Source organism: Phyllobates terribilis, unplaced genomic scaffold (genome assembly GCF_046119375.1).
Source record: "Phyllobates terribilis strain yellow unplaced genomic scaffold, ASM4611937v1 Scaffold_1__5_contigs__length_1240528914, whole genome shotgun sequence".
NCBI classification, from domain to species: domain Eukaryota; kingdom Metazoa; phylum Chordata; class Amphibia; order Anura; family Dendrobatidae; genus Phyllobates; species Phyllobates terribilis.
Genome location: NW_027362761.1, coordinates 817,493,465 through 817,509,809, shown reverse-complemented (window position 1 = coordinate 817,509,809; position 16,345 = coordinate 817,493,465). Strand labels below are relative to the sequence as shown.

General features: G+C 43.4%; 2 non-coding genes across 2 annotated transcripts; both read right to left on the bottom strand.

The window, feature by feature from the left end:
* Window positions 1–73, bottom strand: TRNAK-UUU (transfer RNA lysine (anticodon UUU)). The gene has a single exon. It is a non-coding gene; the product is annotated as a tRNA-Lys (tRNA).
* A 2,024-nt stretch (window positions 74–2,097) lies between these two features.
* On the bottom strand, window positions 2,098–2,170 carry TRNAK-UUU (transfer RNA lysine (anticodon UUU)). Its single transcript has one exon. It is a non-coding gene; the product is annotated as a tRNA-Lys (tRNA).
* Between the last annotated feature and the right edge of the window lie 14,175 nt (window positions 2,171–16,345).

Below are 16,345 nucleotides of genomic sequence, written 5' to 3'. Positions count from 1 at the left end.
CGCCTGAACAAGGACTTGAACCCTGGACCCTCAGATTAAAAGTCTGATGCTCTACCAACTGAGCTATCCAGGCTCCTTCTGAACAAATTTTGCACATTTTTCAAGATTTGCTTCCAATTCATCTAAATGTATCTTCAGATATGTTGATTTTTTTCATATGTGTGTACATACCCAAAACCAAAGCCAGCACATAGTCTGCCAGCATAATGAGGTGTCAGGTTACTTCTCTTTTTATACTCTATGTATAGGAAACAGGGGAAGAGGAGTGATGAGTTTTCAGCAAAGTGAAAGGCTATCAGATTTGGGCAGTTAAAGGCTGGTGAAGTTGCATCATCAAGCGTTTGATTTAGTTTACTCCAAAGCTGAATTCACATTCACACAGCTCAGTATTGATTAATTTTGACTTTCATATTGGTACTGCTAAATGTGCTGCAAAGAAAAAAAAGTTGGAATCACTCTGATTCTGTGTGTTTTTTATGGGAGACATCATAGCTGCTAGTTTCCACCCATCAGCTTAAAGAGTACAGAAAGTTAGACATAGAGTCTACAGAGGGAAAAATGCAGAAAACAAGTCATAAAATTGCCAAAGTAGTGTTAATACTCATATCCACATGACATTTATTTCTGAAAAGCTAGGTATGATTTAAACAAAGCTAAATGATAGGTCTAGGTTAAAAATCCTCAAAACTGAACAAAGACGTAAATAATGGACCCTCAGATTAAAAGACGGGTGCTTTCCTTACTGAGCTATCCAATTTTCTTTCTAAGTGCACTGTTGCAACATTTTCAAAAAAAATGTCTCTGTCCATATTTAAGTATATTCAGAAAAATTATCATTCAATATGACTGTTCAAAGCCAAAATCAAGCACATAATCAATGATTTGTCGTGAATTTGGACATATTCAAAGACATGTTTTTTGTTTTTTTCTCTAGTGTAAAAGAGCATTTTATTTCTCATGTCAAACAAGTGAATTAAGCATGCAACTAATCTTCAAGTACCAGCTGAGATTTAAACAATTCAAAGTGATCTTTTGAGATTTGAAAGCTTAATGCCTGAACAGGGGCTTGAACCCTGAACCCACAGATTAAAAGTCTGATGCTCTACCGACTGAGCTATCTATGCTCCTTCTGAACAAGCTTAGCACATTTTTCAAGATTTGCCTCTGATTCATCTAAATGAATCTTCAGATATGTTGATTTTTTTCATATGTGTGTACATACCCAAAACCAAAGCCAGCACATAGTCTGCCAACATAATTAGGTGTCAGGTTACCTCTCTTTTTATACTCTATGTATAGGAAACAGGGGAAGAGGAGTGATGAGTATTCAGCCCAGTGAAAGGCTATCAGATTTGGGCAGTTAAAGGCAGGTGAAGTTGCATCATCAAGCGGTTGATTTAGTTTACTCCAAAGCTGAATTAACATTCACACAGCTCAGTATTAATTTTGACTTTCATATTGGTACTGCTAAATGTGCTGCAAAGAAAAAAAAGTAGGAATCACTCTGATTCTGTGTGTTTTTTATGGGAGACATCATAGCTGCTAGTTTCCACCCATCTGCATAAAGAGTACTGAAAGTTAGACATAGAGCCTACAGAGGGAAAAATACAGAAAACAAGTCATAAAATTGCCAAAGTAGTGTTAATCCTCATATCCACATGACATTTATTTCTGAAAAGCTAGGTATGATTTAAACAAAGCTAAATGATAGGTCTAGGTTAAAAAGCCTCAAAACTGAACAATGACGTAAATAATGGACCCTCAGATTAAAAGACGGGTGCTTTACAGACTGAGCTATCCAAGTTCTTTCTAAGTGCACTTTTGCAACATTTTCAAAAAAAATGTCTCTGTCCATATTTAAGAAAACTCAGAAAAATTATCATCCAATATGACTGTTCAAAGCCAAAACCAAGCACATAATCAATGATTTGTCGTGAGTTTGGACACATTCAAAGACATCTTTTTTGTTTTTTTCTCTACTGTAAAAGAGCATTTTATTTCTCATGTCAAACAAGTGCATTAAGCATGCAGCTAATCTTCAAACACAAGCTGAGATTTAAACAATACAAAGTGATCTTTTGAGATTTAAAAGCTTAATGCCTGAACAGGGACTTGAACCCTGGACCCTCAGATTAAAAGTCTGATGCTCTACCGACTGAGCTATCCAGGGTCCTTCTGTACAAACTTAGCACATTTTTCAAAATTTACTTCTGATTCATCTAAATGGGCAGTTAAAGGCAGGTGAAGCTGCATCATCAAGCGGTTGATTTAGTTTACTCCAAAGCTGAGTTCACATTCACACAGCTCAGTATTGATTAATTTTGACTTTAATATTGGTACTGTTAAATGTGCTGCAAAGAAAAAAAAGTAGGAATCACTCTGATTCTGTGTGTTTTTTATGGGAGACATCATAGCTGCTAGGTTCCACCCATCAGCTTAAAGAGTACAGAAAGTTAGACATAGAGTCTACAGAGGGAAAAATGCAGAAAACAAGTCATAAAATTGCCAAAGTAGTGTTAATCCTCATATCCACATGACATTTATTTCTGAAAAGCTAGGTATGATTTAAACAAAGCTAAATGATAGGTCTAGGTTAAAAAGCCTCAAAACTGAACAATGACGTAAATAATGGACCCTCAGATTAAAAGACGGGTGCTTTACAGACTGAGCTATCCAGGTTCTTTCTAAGTGCACTTTTGCAACATTTTCAAAAAAAATGTCTCTGTCCATATTTAAGTATACTCAGAAAAATTATCATCCAATATGACTGTTCAAAGCCAAAACCAAGCACGTAATCAATGATTTGTCGTGAGTTTGGACATATTCAAAGACATGTTTTTTCTCTACTGTAAAAGAGCATTCTATTTCTCATGTCAAACAAGTGCATTAAGCATGCAACTAATCTTCAAGCACAAGCTGAGATTTAAACAATACCAAGTGATCTGTTGAGATTTAAAAGCTTAATGCCTGAACAAGGACTTGAACACTGGACCATCAAATTAAAAGTCTGATGCTATACCGACTGAGCTATCCAGGTTCCTTCTGAGCAAACTTAGCACATTTTTCAAGAATTACTTCCGATTCATCTAAATGTATCTTCAGATATGTTGATTTTTTTCATATGTGTGTACGTACCCAATACCAAAGCCAGCACATAGTCTGCCAGCATAATGAGGTGTCAGGTTACATCTCTTTTTATACTCTATGTACAGGAAACAGGGGAAGAGGAGTGATGAGTTTTCAGCCCAGTGAAAGGCTATCAGTTTTGGGCAGTTAAAGGCAGGTGAAGTTGCATCATCAAGCGGTTGATTTAGTTTACTCCAAAGCTGAATTCTCATTCACACAGCTCAGTATTGATTAATTTTGAATTTCATATTGGTACTGCTAAATGTGCTGCAAAGAAAAAAAAGTAGGAATCACTCTGATTCTGTGTGTTTTTTATAGGAGACATCATAGCTGCTAGTTTCCACCCATCAGCTTAAAGAGTACTGAAAGTTAGACATAGAGTCTACAGAGGGAAAAATGCAGAAAACAAGTCATAAAATTGCCAAAGTAGTGTTAATCCTCATATCCACATGACATTTATTTCTGAAAAGCTAGGTATGATTTAAACAAAGCTAAATGATAGGTCTAGGTTAAAAAGCCTCAAAACTGAACAATGACGTAAATAATGGACCCTCAGATTAAAAGACGGGTGCTTTACAGACTGTGCTATCCAGGTTCTTTCTAAGTGCACTTTTGCAACATTTTCGAAAAAAATGTCTCTGTCCATATTTAAGTATACTCAGAAAAATTATCATCCAATATGACTGTTCAAAGCCAAAACCAAGCACATAATCAATAATTTGTCGTGAATTTGGACATATTCAAAGACATGTTTTTTGTTTTTTTCTCTAGTGTAAAAGAGCATTTTATTTCTCATGTCAAACAAGTGCATTAAGCATGCAACTAATCTTCAAGCACAAGCTGAGATTTAAACAATACAAAGTGATCTGTTGAGATTTAAAAGCTTAACACCTGAACAGAGACTGGAACCCTGGACCCTCAGATTAAAAGTCTGATGCTTTACCGACTGAGCTATCCAGGCTCCTGCTGATCCAACTTAGCACATTTTTCAAGATTTGCTTCCGATTCATCTAAGTGTATCTTCAGATATGTTGATTTTTTTCATATGTGTGTACATACCCAAAACCAAAGCCAGCACATAGTCTGCCAGCATAATGAGGTGTCAGGTTACATCTCTTTTTATACTCTATGTACAGGAAACAGGGGAAGAGGAGTGATGAGTATTCAGCCCAGTGAAAGGCTATCAGTTTTGGGCAGTTAAAGGCAGGTGAAGTTGCATCATCAAGCGGTTGATTTAGTTTACTCCAAAGCTGAATTCTCATTCACACAGCTCAGTATTGATTAATTTTGAATTTCATATTGGTACTGCTAAATGTGCTGCAAAGAAAAAAAAGTAGGAATCACTCTGATTCTGTGTGTTTTTTATGGGAGACATCATAGCTGCTAGTTTCCACCCATCAGCTTAAAGAGTACTGAAAGTTAGACATAGAGTCTACAGAGGGAAAAATGCAGAAAACAAGTCATAAAATTGCCAAAGTAGTGTTAATCCTCATATCCACATGACATTTATTTCTGAAAAGCTAGGTATGATTTAAACAAAGCTAAATGATAGGTCTAGGTTAAAAAGCCTCAAAACTGAACAATGACATAAATAATGGACCCTCAGATTAAAAGACGGGTGCTTTACAGACTGAGCTATCCAGGTTCTTTCTAAGTGCACTTTTGCAACATTTTCAAAAAATATGTCTCTGTCCATATTTAAGTATACTCAGAAAAATTATCATCCAATATGACTGTTCAAAGCCAAAACCAAGCACATAATCAATAATTTGTCATGAATTTGGACATATTCAAAGACATGTTTTTTGTTTTTTTCTCTAGTGTAAAAGAGCATTTTATTTCTCATGTCAAACAAGTGCATTAAGCATGCAACTAATCTTCAAGCAGAAGCTGAGATTTAAACAATACAAAGTGATCTGTTGAGTAGTGTTTAGCCACCCCCGTAGTGTTCGAGTTCGTTTCGGTTCGTCGAACACCCGTGTTGTCGCCGAACTGTTCGTCGAACTGTTCGTCGAACACCTTCGAACACCGTTAAAACCAATGGCAGGCAAACAAAAACACATAGAAACACATAGAAAACACCTTCAAAGGTGTCCAAAAGCTGACAAACTGCTCAGAAGACACAACTAACACATGGAAAAGTGACAAGTACATATAGTCATGCGAAAAGAAAAGAGGTGGAGGAGTAAAAGGAGGGGGAGACACAGATATAGGCATGTCATGCCCTTCTAAAATCCAAAAAGTGAGAAGCCGACACGGCCAGTCCGCTCCTGCCCGTGCCACCTCCGTGTCGCCGGGTTTGTGCCAGAGCCGCGGTGAACCCTGACGGCCAGCCCCCCTCTCCCAATACTGGTGCCTGTCCGCTGGTGGGTCGAGAGAGCCCCCCTGTGGTGGAGGCAGCTCTAAGCTTTTTAATTTAAATTGTCCTTCTAATTTGAATGAATACACTTTAAATCCATTTACAAGGATCTATTGGAGGGCAAGTCTCATGCCAGCAGCCGCGTAATTCCAGCTCCAGTAGCGTCCACTAAAGCTGCTGCAGTTAAAAAGCTTTTATAAGTATCGAGCTCGGCTGTCCACCGCAAGGCATCCTAGTGCCAGTCCCAGCCCCTATGCCTTGGGGTGCCTCCTGATGCTCTTCACTGAGTATCCCGTGGTCCCGAAGCATTTCCTTTGAAAAAATTAAGTGTCCAAACTACAGGTGGTGTAGCTTGCTTAACAGCCGGGATAATCCGTTGACTAGCAGACACTGCTACTAGGCACAAAGTATTTCCTGGGCTAGATGCAGTTAAAAATTTGTAAGTAGATACTCTCGTTGGATGCTGAGAAAGCATTCCATAGAGTCTCCTGGCACGCCATATATGATTCTCTTAAAAAGCTTGGGGTAGGGGTCTAGGGGACCCTTTTATAGCCAAAATCACGGCCCTGTATCACAATACGTCACCTAGGCTGAAGATAAATGGAACTGTAGCACCGAGGGCTCGGTTGCTACAGACGTATTGCACCTCACCCAGAGGTGTGATATCTCACTCTCAGATAAGGATGGAGTGTGGATCAGGACCCGACACCTGCATGCATTACACCACATTGCCGTGGGGCAGGGCGACCAATATGCCCCTGAGATGGGCACGACAGTCCCTGTCCCTGGCTGGAGTGGGGGGAGGGAACACTGATTAAGGGGAACCCTGCAGTGCAGGAGCAGGGAGGAAGCAGTTCCTGGGTGCATTGAGAAGGGAGTATAAAAGGTGGGCACCATCTTAGTTCAGTGCAGAGAAGTCTGAGCAGAAGTGGCAGGGAGCAGGGGCTCTGCATGAGCTCTGTTCCGGAGGCGGGCCTAGTAACAGAGGCCCAGGCCTGCAAGAGGGAGAAGGAAGGAAGAGGAGCGGAGAAGGCTCCAGGAACGAGGAATGAAGGGATCCCAGGGGTGCGGACGGGCGAGTCGCCACCGCACGCCCGAATCCACCTGCGTGGAGGGGTCAGGCCAAAGGGGGAGACCGGTCCCCGAGCTAGTGGAGGCAGGAAACGACCCTCAGCTAGAAACCGGAGGCTCTGACATTTTATGTGGCGCAGCCCCTTGCTCCACCCGTTAGGAAGGCACCACATAGGGTCAGGGAAACTGGCGCCAAGTTTACCAAGAGGAGGCCCGAGGCAGCCGGACAGAAGTGTTGGTAAGAAAGGCCAGACAAAGGACACACAAAGGGGGTCCTGTGAAGCGCTCCAAAGTTATCTGGGAGTTGTCTGAGCCCCTCACCTGGTGAGCACAGTACGACGTGGGCAGCCGTTACCTGCAGACGTGGTCTGGATAATAAGAACTGTGAGTAAAGGCCCTGAACTGCATCACTTACTCCGTGTCGTTACTGCTGCTGCCCTGCACCATCACCCCCATCCTCCGCATACACTGTCCTGAGGCTATACTCCTCCCGTGGGGAGTTATGCTACGCTCTGCTGCACCCACAACACCAGCCTTAGCGGTCTGCCCTGTAGCGGCGGTTCACTCTGACCGCAATCCACGGGTGGCGTAGTCGGACATTTAAACATCAAAACCACATAAATAGTTCCGCCACTGGTTTGACCGCCCTGAGCCACGGAACCGGATCGCCGCCACGAAGACTACAACCACCAGCATCCACCAAAAAGGGTCCGGCTCCGGGTGTCCCAAGGCCCAGGGGGTGCGTCAGAACATTTTCATCACCTTTCACAATCACCAATGGGACAAGGCAGGGATGTCCTCTGTCCCCTCTCTTATACATCCTAGTGACGGAGCACCTGCTCTCATCAATTCGCCATAACCCCAATATTAGGTGGATTGAGGTGGGAGGCACCGAGTACAAGTGCTCTCTATTTGCTGATGATGTCCTAGTATATATCACTCAATCACATATATCCATCCCTGCTGTTATGGCTGAAATAGATCACTTTGTTACATGGTAAAATTTTAAAATCAATGCAGCGAAGTCTGAGGCCCTCGATGTCTCCCTCCCTAAATCCATATAGGATTCCATCCAGTCCAACTTTCCCTTTGCCTGGCCCTCACAGGGTATCAAATACTTAGGAATTCCTATTCATAGAGACCTCTCCCATCTATGTTATCTTAATTTTGGGCCCTTTATTGAACAATTCCATACAGACCACGGTTGGCAAGTTAGAACTGTAAGATTCACTACGTGAACCACTGGTGTTTTGTGGAAAAGCACATGTACACCGCGTTCCAAATTATTATGCAAAAAGTGTTTAGGAGTGATAAGGGAAGAATTTGTTTGTCAGTTAAACTCATTGATGGTGATGTGTGTCAGGGCTCTTTATATCACTGTAAGCAATTGCAGACACCTGTGCTAATTAGTTTGGCAGGTGTGTCCAATGAAAGGCAAGACTACTTAAGAAGGCTCTCTCACATTATTAAGCAGCCTACATTTTCTGCCAAAATGGGAAAGAAAAAGGATGTGTCGGCTGCTGAGAAGCAACAAATTGTGGAGTGTTTAGGTCAAGGCATGACTACAATCAACATTGTGCGATGATCAGGATGAAGTGTCTTGGCAATCAAGAAGTATGTAGCTGATTCACAGTACACACGTGTGCGTGCTGATAAGGGCAAATTGAGGACTCTTTCCTACAGGCAATTACGTCAGGTTGAAAGAGCAGCGGCAAAAAAGCCTTGTCATAGCAGCAGACAAGTTTTTGAAGCTGCTTGTGCCTCCAACGTCCCCCGAACAACAAGATGCAGGGTCCTTCAGAGGTTTGCAGCTGTGCATACGCCATCCTGTCGACCTCCTCTATCCACTTCACACAAGCAGAAACGGCTCCAGTGGGCCAAACATTACATGAAGACTGATTTCAAAACTGTTTTGTTCACGGATGAGTGCCGTGCAGCGCTCGATGGTCCAGATGAATGGAGTGGAGGATGGCTGGTTGATGGACACCCCACGCAAACACGGCTACAGCGCCAACAAGGAGGAGGTGGAGTAATGTTTTGGGCTGGAATCATGGGGAGAGAGATTGTCGGCCCCTTTAGGATCCCTGAAGGCGCTAAAGATGAACTCCATAATGTATGTGGATTTTCTCAAACAGCACTTCCTGCCATGGTTCAAGAAGAAGAACCGTGTATTTCACAGCAAGATCATTTTTCTGCATGATAATGCACCATCTCATGCTGCACATAAAACATCTGCATCTCTGGCTGATATGGGCATAAAAGGGGACAAACTTATGGTGTGACCCCCATGCTCCCCTGACCTCTACCCCATTCAGAACCTTTGGAGCATCATTAAAAGGAGTGTCTATGATGGCGGGAGGCAGTTCACATCTAAGCAACAGCTCTGGGAGGGTATTCTGTCCTCATGCAAAACAATTGAAGCAGAAACCATCCAAAACCTGACAAATTCAATGGACGAGAGAGTTCAGAAGCTCCTTTCGAACAAGGGGTCCTATGTGAAAATGTAACATCACCTAGAATAAAGTTTTGAGTTGAAAACTGTTTGATTTCAGTTTCTAACAACCTGCTAATGCTTATAATTTCAAAAATGACCATTTTTTTGGTCTTTATTAAAATGAAAAGGTTGATCGAAAAGTTTGGGGGATCTAAGAGTGTGGCAACCCAGTAGTCATGATTACTTCGAATTCTGACAATATGAGGGTCATGCTGCAGGTAGTGCAGCAAGAAGGCATTTATGTGTCTTGCGCATCTCGGAGCCCCAAAATTATTTTCCGGGCTAGATGCAGCTAAAAATTATTTTTAATTTTAAATCTGGTGAAGCTTATTATAGATGGCCTAATAGGATCAGTGCTGCACACTGCTACAAAGCCCAAATTATTTTCCAGTCAAGATACAGATAAACATGATTAGTAATTTGAAAGCTTAAAATGGTTGGTAGGGTGATTTTAACCAATCATCAAGCTTTTACTCTCCCCAGGATGACACAGGGGTAGAAAAGTCGTTTCGGATCCATGATTTGTTCATCTTTATGAACGTGAGTCTGTCTACATTATCAGTGGAGAGCCGCGTGCGCTTATCTGTCAGCACACCACCAGCAGCGCTGAACACACGTTCAGACAGAACGCTGGCTGCGGGGCATGACAAGATCTCCAAGGCGTAAGTGGCTAGCTCCGGCCATTTATCCAGATTGGAAGCCCAAAAAGAGCAAGGGTCCAGTGACACAGTCGTGGCTTCAATGTTTACTTGGAGATACTCCTGTACCATCGTCTCTAGGCGTTGACTATGTGTCAGACTTCTTGTCTCCTGTGGCCTTGCAAAGGATGGGCTAAAAAAGTGGTGAAATGATTCCGCAAAATTGATGTTACCAGCAGATACTGTGGTTCTGTTATGGTTTGAGTGCTGAACACTTGACGGTCCCACGGTTGGCAAGTTGGAACTGTGAGATTCACTACGTGCACCACTGGTATTTTGTGGAAAAGCACATGTAAGATTCTGCAACAGTCTCTGCTGATACTCCTGCATGCATGCATCCCTTTCTATGGCAGGAATAATTTCTGCAAATTTACTTTTGTACCGGGGATCTAACAGTGTGGCAACCCAGTAGTCAGGATTATTTCTAATTCTCACAATTCGAGGGTCATGTTGCAGGTAGTGCAGCAAGAAGGCACTCATGTGTGTTGCGCATCCAGGAGCACCAAGTCCCTGTTGTGTTGGTGGCGAGGTAACAATCATGCTTCCTTCCTCTGTCCTCTCCCCCCAACCTCGCACAACAGAAATGTGATCAAGGTCTCCCTCATCTGATGAGTCTTCCATCAGTTCGTCCTCCACTTCTTCCTGGGCTCCTGCACCTTCCTCACTAGTTTGGCTGCTACCATGCGCCCTGGTAAAATCATCTCCCCCACCCTCACATGCCTGCCGCCTTGGTGCTGCCGACCGTCTGGACCTTGCAGATGTTAGCCCTTCCACATACAACTTCTCCTCCTCTACTTCCTCCACCTCCTCTTGTGCCACCACCTGACTCCGAATTCTGTTTAACATGTGCTCCAGCATGTAAATCACCGGAATAGTCATGCTGATAATGGCATCGTCAGCACTAAACATCTTCGTCGCCATTTCAAAACTGTGCAGAAGGGTGCATAGGTCCCTGATCTGAGACCACTCCTCCAGCGTGATTTGCCCCACCTCTGAATCTCGTTGGCCCAGGCTATACGTCAGAACGTATTGCACCAGGGCTTGTCGGTGCTGCCACAGTCGCTGCAACATGTGCAGAGTTGAATTCCACCGGGTAGGCACATCGCATTTTAGCCGGTGAAGTGGCAGGCCCAACGACTTCTGTAGAGATGTAAGTCGCTGAGCTGCGGGATGCGAACGGCGGAAGTGAGCACACAGCGACCGTGCCCTCTGCAGAAGGCCATCTAGTCTGGGATAGTGGGCTAAAAATTGCTGGACAACCAGGTTCAACACGTGAGCCATACAAGGCACGTGTGTGACATTGCCCCGGCGAAGGGCCGCACCCAGGTTTGCAGCATTGTCGCACACGGCCTTCCCTGGTTTCAGGTCCAGTGGAGACAACCATTCATGAAATTGGTTCTCCAGAGCTGACCACAACTCCTCAGCTGTGTGACTCACATTTCCCAGACATTTCAATGTAAAAACCGCCTGATGACGTTGAGCCCTACTGCCAGCATAGTAAGGAGGCGTGCAGGATCCCTTCTGCACAGTTAGAAAGCTTGTGGCATGACCAGACAGGCTTTGGGTGCAGGTGGAAGACCGAGAGGAGGTTGAGGAGGCAGAAGCAGTGGAGGAACTTAGACATAAAGAGGATTGACGCACAACTCGTGGGGACGGCAAGACTTGGACAGCAGCCCCTTGTCCTGCTGTCACCATAGTTACCCAGTGCCCAGTCAGCGACATGTAACGCCCCTGTCCATGCCTACTCGTCCAAGTGTCTGTGGTGAAATGCACCCTGTCACACACAGAGTTTCTCAAAGAAGCGGTGATGTTGTGTGCGACATGCTGGTGGAGCGCAGGCACACCTTTCTTTGAGAAGTAGTGCCGACTGGGCATCTGGTACTGGGGCACTGCGACGGACATAAGGTCTCGAAAATCCTCTGTGTCCACCAGGCGGAAAGGCAGCATTTCTGTAGCCAAGAGCTTGCAGATGGTGAAATTCAACCTCTTAGCTTTCTCATGGCTAGGAGGAAATGGTCTTTTACTTGTCCACATCTGAGGGACCGAGGGCTGGCTATTGTGCTTAGACGGGGTTGATAAGGGTGTCCCCGGCAAACTGCCGGTCTGTGAGGAAGATGCAGGCGGACATGTTAGGTTGCCTTGATCCAAAGGTGGTGCTATCGATGTCGGACAGCGCTCAAGACCAGCTGGTGTTACCACCTCCAAAGAAAATGATGACCTGCCAATCACGCTGGCTGTTGCGGGTAAAGAGGTGGCAGGTCTGTGCCCCAAAACAGGTGTGACTGCTGTCCCCCCAGTCACAGAGGATGAAGAGGCCGCGGATGCACAAGATATGGCAGACGGTGGTTGGCCCGGCCGGCTAGGCCGCATTGTAGCACACTGAGCTTCCCACTGCAACTTATGCTTCATGTCCATGTGCCGGTTCATGCATGAAGTACTCAAACTATGTATTTTTTGGCCTCTACTTAGCTTTTGCTGACAAATGTTACAGATAACACGAGTTGGGTCATCTTTATCGATCTGAAAAAATGCCCAGGCTATGCAAGGCTTAGCACCCATGCGACCTGAAGAGCCACCACGACTTGTGGTGAGAGGCAGAGTTGTGTTTGAGGATGCAGTTGTTGACGTGCTTCCAGTACTACGTCTCTGTCCAGGAAGGCGCAACCTGACCTCGTCGTCACTAGCATCTTCCTCCACCTCCTCTGCTGACCTCATCTCTTGGCTGACTGTGGGTTGACAGTAAGTGGGATCTCCGACCTCATCATCATCACCCTGTGCGTTATCACACCCGTCGTCCTCAGAGCCAACCTGTTCCTGCCCTGACAAAAAACTAAAGTTGTCGCTCCAATCAGGTATTTGAGTCTTATCATCGTCTTCCTCATTGTCTCCACCAACAGGAGTTACAGTTTGGGAATGAGGGTGTACATTATGGTCAGAACCTTCTGCGTCTGGTCCTTGATCCGACTCATAAAGATTCTGGGCATCAGTGCAGATCATTTCCTCGTCTGGATTCACAGAAGCGCTGGAGTCGACCTCTGATTCCCAGGCTATAGTATGAGTAAACAGCTCTGCAGACTCAACCATCTGTTCTACCTCATACTCAGACGGGCAGCTGGAGATTTGAGAGCTGTGAGGAAGCAAGTGCGATTTGGGTGACACCTTTGAGGACTGGAGTATTTGTGATGTTGAAGTTGATGTGGAGGAGAGCCCACTTAAAGGAGCACTTGATATCCGTTGAAGCACCTGCTGTTTTTGTGCCTCATCTGGAATTTGTAGCGATTGGCGTGGCCGTAAGAAAGGGATCTTATCACATTGTCCGCTAAAAGAAGTAGACATTTTAGTTTGGCTGGAAGATGGTCTTTCTTCTGCACCTACCCCACGGACACAACCTTTTTTCCCCTTCCCAACACGCCTATTCCCCTTTCCACCAGCAGCAGGCCTTTTTCCACTCATTTTGGTGGTTAACTAATTCACAACTCTGGAGTTGTTTGCACAAAAAAACAATGGATGGTAACCGAGCAGAGCTGAGTGGCCAAACTGTGTGGTATTAGGCCAAAACTATTGGCTGGGTTAGATGCAGAAAAAAATTATTTTTAATTTGCAACCTGATGGAGGTCAGTATAGATGGACTAATAGACCAAGTCCCACACACTGCTAGAAGCCCAAATATTTTTTCAGAGCTAGATGCAGAAAAAAATTATTTTTAATTTGCAACCTGATGGAGGTCAGTATAGATGGACTAATAGACCAAGTCCCACACACCGCTAGAAGCCCAAATATTTTTTCAGAGCTAGATGCAGACAAAAATTATATTCAATTTGCAACCTGCTGGAGGTCAGTATAGAAGGACTAATAGAACAAGTCCCACACACTGCTAGAAGCCCAAATATTTTTTCAGAGCTAGATGCAGAAAAAAATTATTTTTAATTTGCAACCTGATGGAGGTCAGTATAGATGGACTAATAGACCAAGTCCCACACACCGCTAGAAGCCCAAATATTTTTTCAGAGCTAGATGCAGAAAAAAATTATATTCAATTTGCAACCTGCTGGAGGTCAGTATAGAAGGACTAATAGAACAAGTCCCACACACTGCTAGAAGCCCAAATATTTTTTCAGAGCTAGATGCAGAAAAAAATTATTTTTAATTTGCAACCTGATGGAGGTCAGTATAGATGGACTAATAGACCAAGTCCCACACACCGCTAGAAGCCCAAATATTTTTTCAGAGCTAGATGCAGAAAAAAATTATTTTTAATTTGCAACCTGATGGAGGTCAGTATAGATGGACTAATAGACCAAGTCCCACACACCGCTAGAAGCCCAAATATTTTTTCAGAGCTAGATGCAGAAAATTTTTTTATTCAATTTGCAACCTGATGGAGGTCAGTATAGATGGACTAATAGACCAAGTCCCACACACTGCTAGAAGCCCAAATATTTTTTCAGAGCTAGATGCAGAAAAAAATTATTTTTAATTTGCAACCTGATGGAGGTCAGTATAGATGGACTAATAGACCAAGTGCCACACACTGCTAGAAGCCCAAATATTTTTTCAGAGCTAGATGCAGAAAAAAATTATATTCAATTTGCAACCTGCTGGAGGTCAGTATAGAAGGACTAATAGAACAAGTCCCACACACTGCTAGAAGCCCAAATATTTTTTCAGAGCTAAATGAAGAAAAAAATTATTTTTAATTTGCAACCTGATGGAGGTCAGTATAGATGGACTAATAGAACAAGTCCCACACGCTGCTAGAAGCCCAAATATTTTTTCAGAGATAAATGAAGAAAAAAATTATTTTTAATTTGCAACCTGATGGAGGTCAGTATAGATGGACTAATAGACCAAGTCCCACACACTGCTAGAAGCCCAAATATTTTTTCAGAGCTAGATGCAGAAAAAAATTATTTTTAATTTGCAACCTGATGGAGGTCAGTATAGATGGACTAATAGACCAAGTCCCACACACCGCTAGAAGCCCAAATATTTTTTCAGAGCTAGATGCAGAAAAAAATTATATTCAATTTGCAACCTGCTGGAGGTCAGTATAGAAGGACTAATAGAACAAGTCCCACACACTGCTAGAAGCCCAAATATTTTTTCAGAGCTAAATGAAGAAAAAAAATATTTTTAATTTGCAACCTGATGGAGGTCAGTATAGATGGACTAATAGACCAAGTCCCACACACTGCTAGAAGCCCAAATATTTTTTCAGAGCTAGATGCAGAAAAAAATTATATTCAGTTTGCAACCTGATGGAGGTCAGTATAGATGGACTAATAGAATGATGCTATGCCCAAAAGATTTTACTTCACTAGGTGCAGTAAAAAAATTGGTATTCTATACACAGGTGGTATATCTTGCAACACAGATAGGCTACTCCACTGACTAACACACTCTGCAATAGGCCAAAAAGGATTAGCTTTGCTAGATTCAGCCAAATGCTGTGAAAAAAACTTGCACAGCACTGGCACAGACCTGCCTGGCAAAAACTGATAGGAACTGATGTAACCTAGTCCTGAAAAGGACTCCAATTACAATTAGTCTTTACTCCCACAATCTATCTATTTAAAAGCACAGACCTGCTTGATAAAAGTCGTAGGAAATGTTGTAACCTAGTCCTTAAAAGGACTGCAATCACAACTATTCCCTACTCCCAAGCTATCTGTATATTTGTGCGAAAATTGGCTTGAAATTAACAAGGTATAGCGCACACAGCAACAGCGGTGCCGTCTAACACGCAGCTGCAGCAGTGAGAAAATGGTGGCGACGGGGAAAATGGCTTGGTCTTATAGGGCAAGGACATGTGACATACACTGCCAATCACACATGCCCTTGCTTGTGTGAAAAAAAGCACTTCGCTCCGTGTGTGCGCTGCTGATAGGCTGACAGATTGCACCTCCCCACTGCAAATGCGGGAAAGAGAAAAAAAAATGAAGATCTTCATTGTTCCTGCAGAGATCCATCCCCTGCCCCTCCCCCCACCCCGCTGTACACTCAAACTGCGTATTAACATTAATTTTCATCATTACTGAGAAAAAATCCAGTTATGATTTTGGTGCACGAACAGTTATCGAACATAACCTCGAACAGCCGAATTTTTCTCAAATTGTTCGTGTTCGCCGACCGGCTCGAACACCGCCCAAAACAGCTCGAATTTGAGATTGGCGAACAGTTCGAGTAGAACAACGCTCATCTCTACTGTTGAGATTTAAAAGCTTAACGCCTGAACAGAGACTTGAACCTTGGACCCTCAGATTAAAGTCTGATGCTTTACCGACTGAGCTATCCAGGCTCCTGCTTATCAAATTTAGCACATTTTTCAAGATTTGCTTCCGATTCATCTAAGTGTATCTTCAGATATGTTGATTTTTTTCATATGTGTGTACATACCCAAAACCAAAGCCAGCACATAGTCTGCCAGCATAATGAGGTGTCAGGTTACATCTCTTTTTATACTCTATGTATAGGAAACAGGGGAAGAGGAATGATGAGTATTCAGCCCAGTGAAAGGCTATCAGATTTCGGCAGTTAAAGGCAGGTGAAGTTGCATCATCAAGCGGTTGATTTAGTTTACTCCAAAGCTGAATTCAC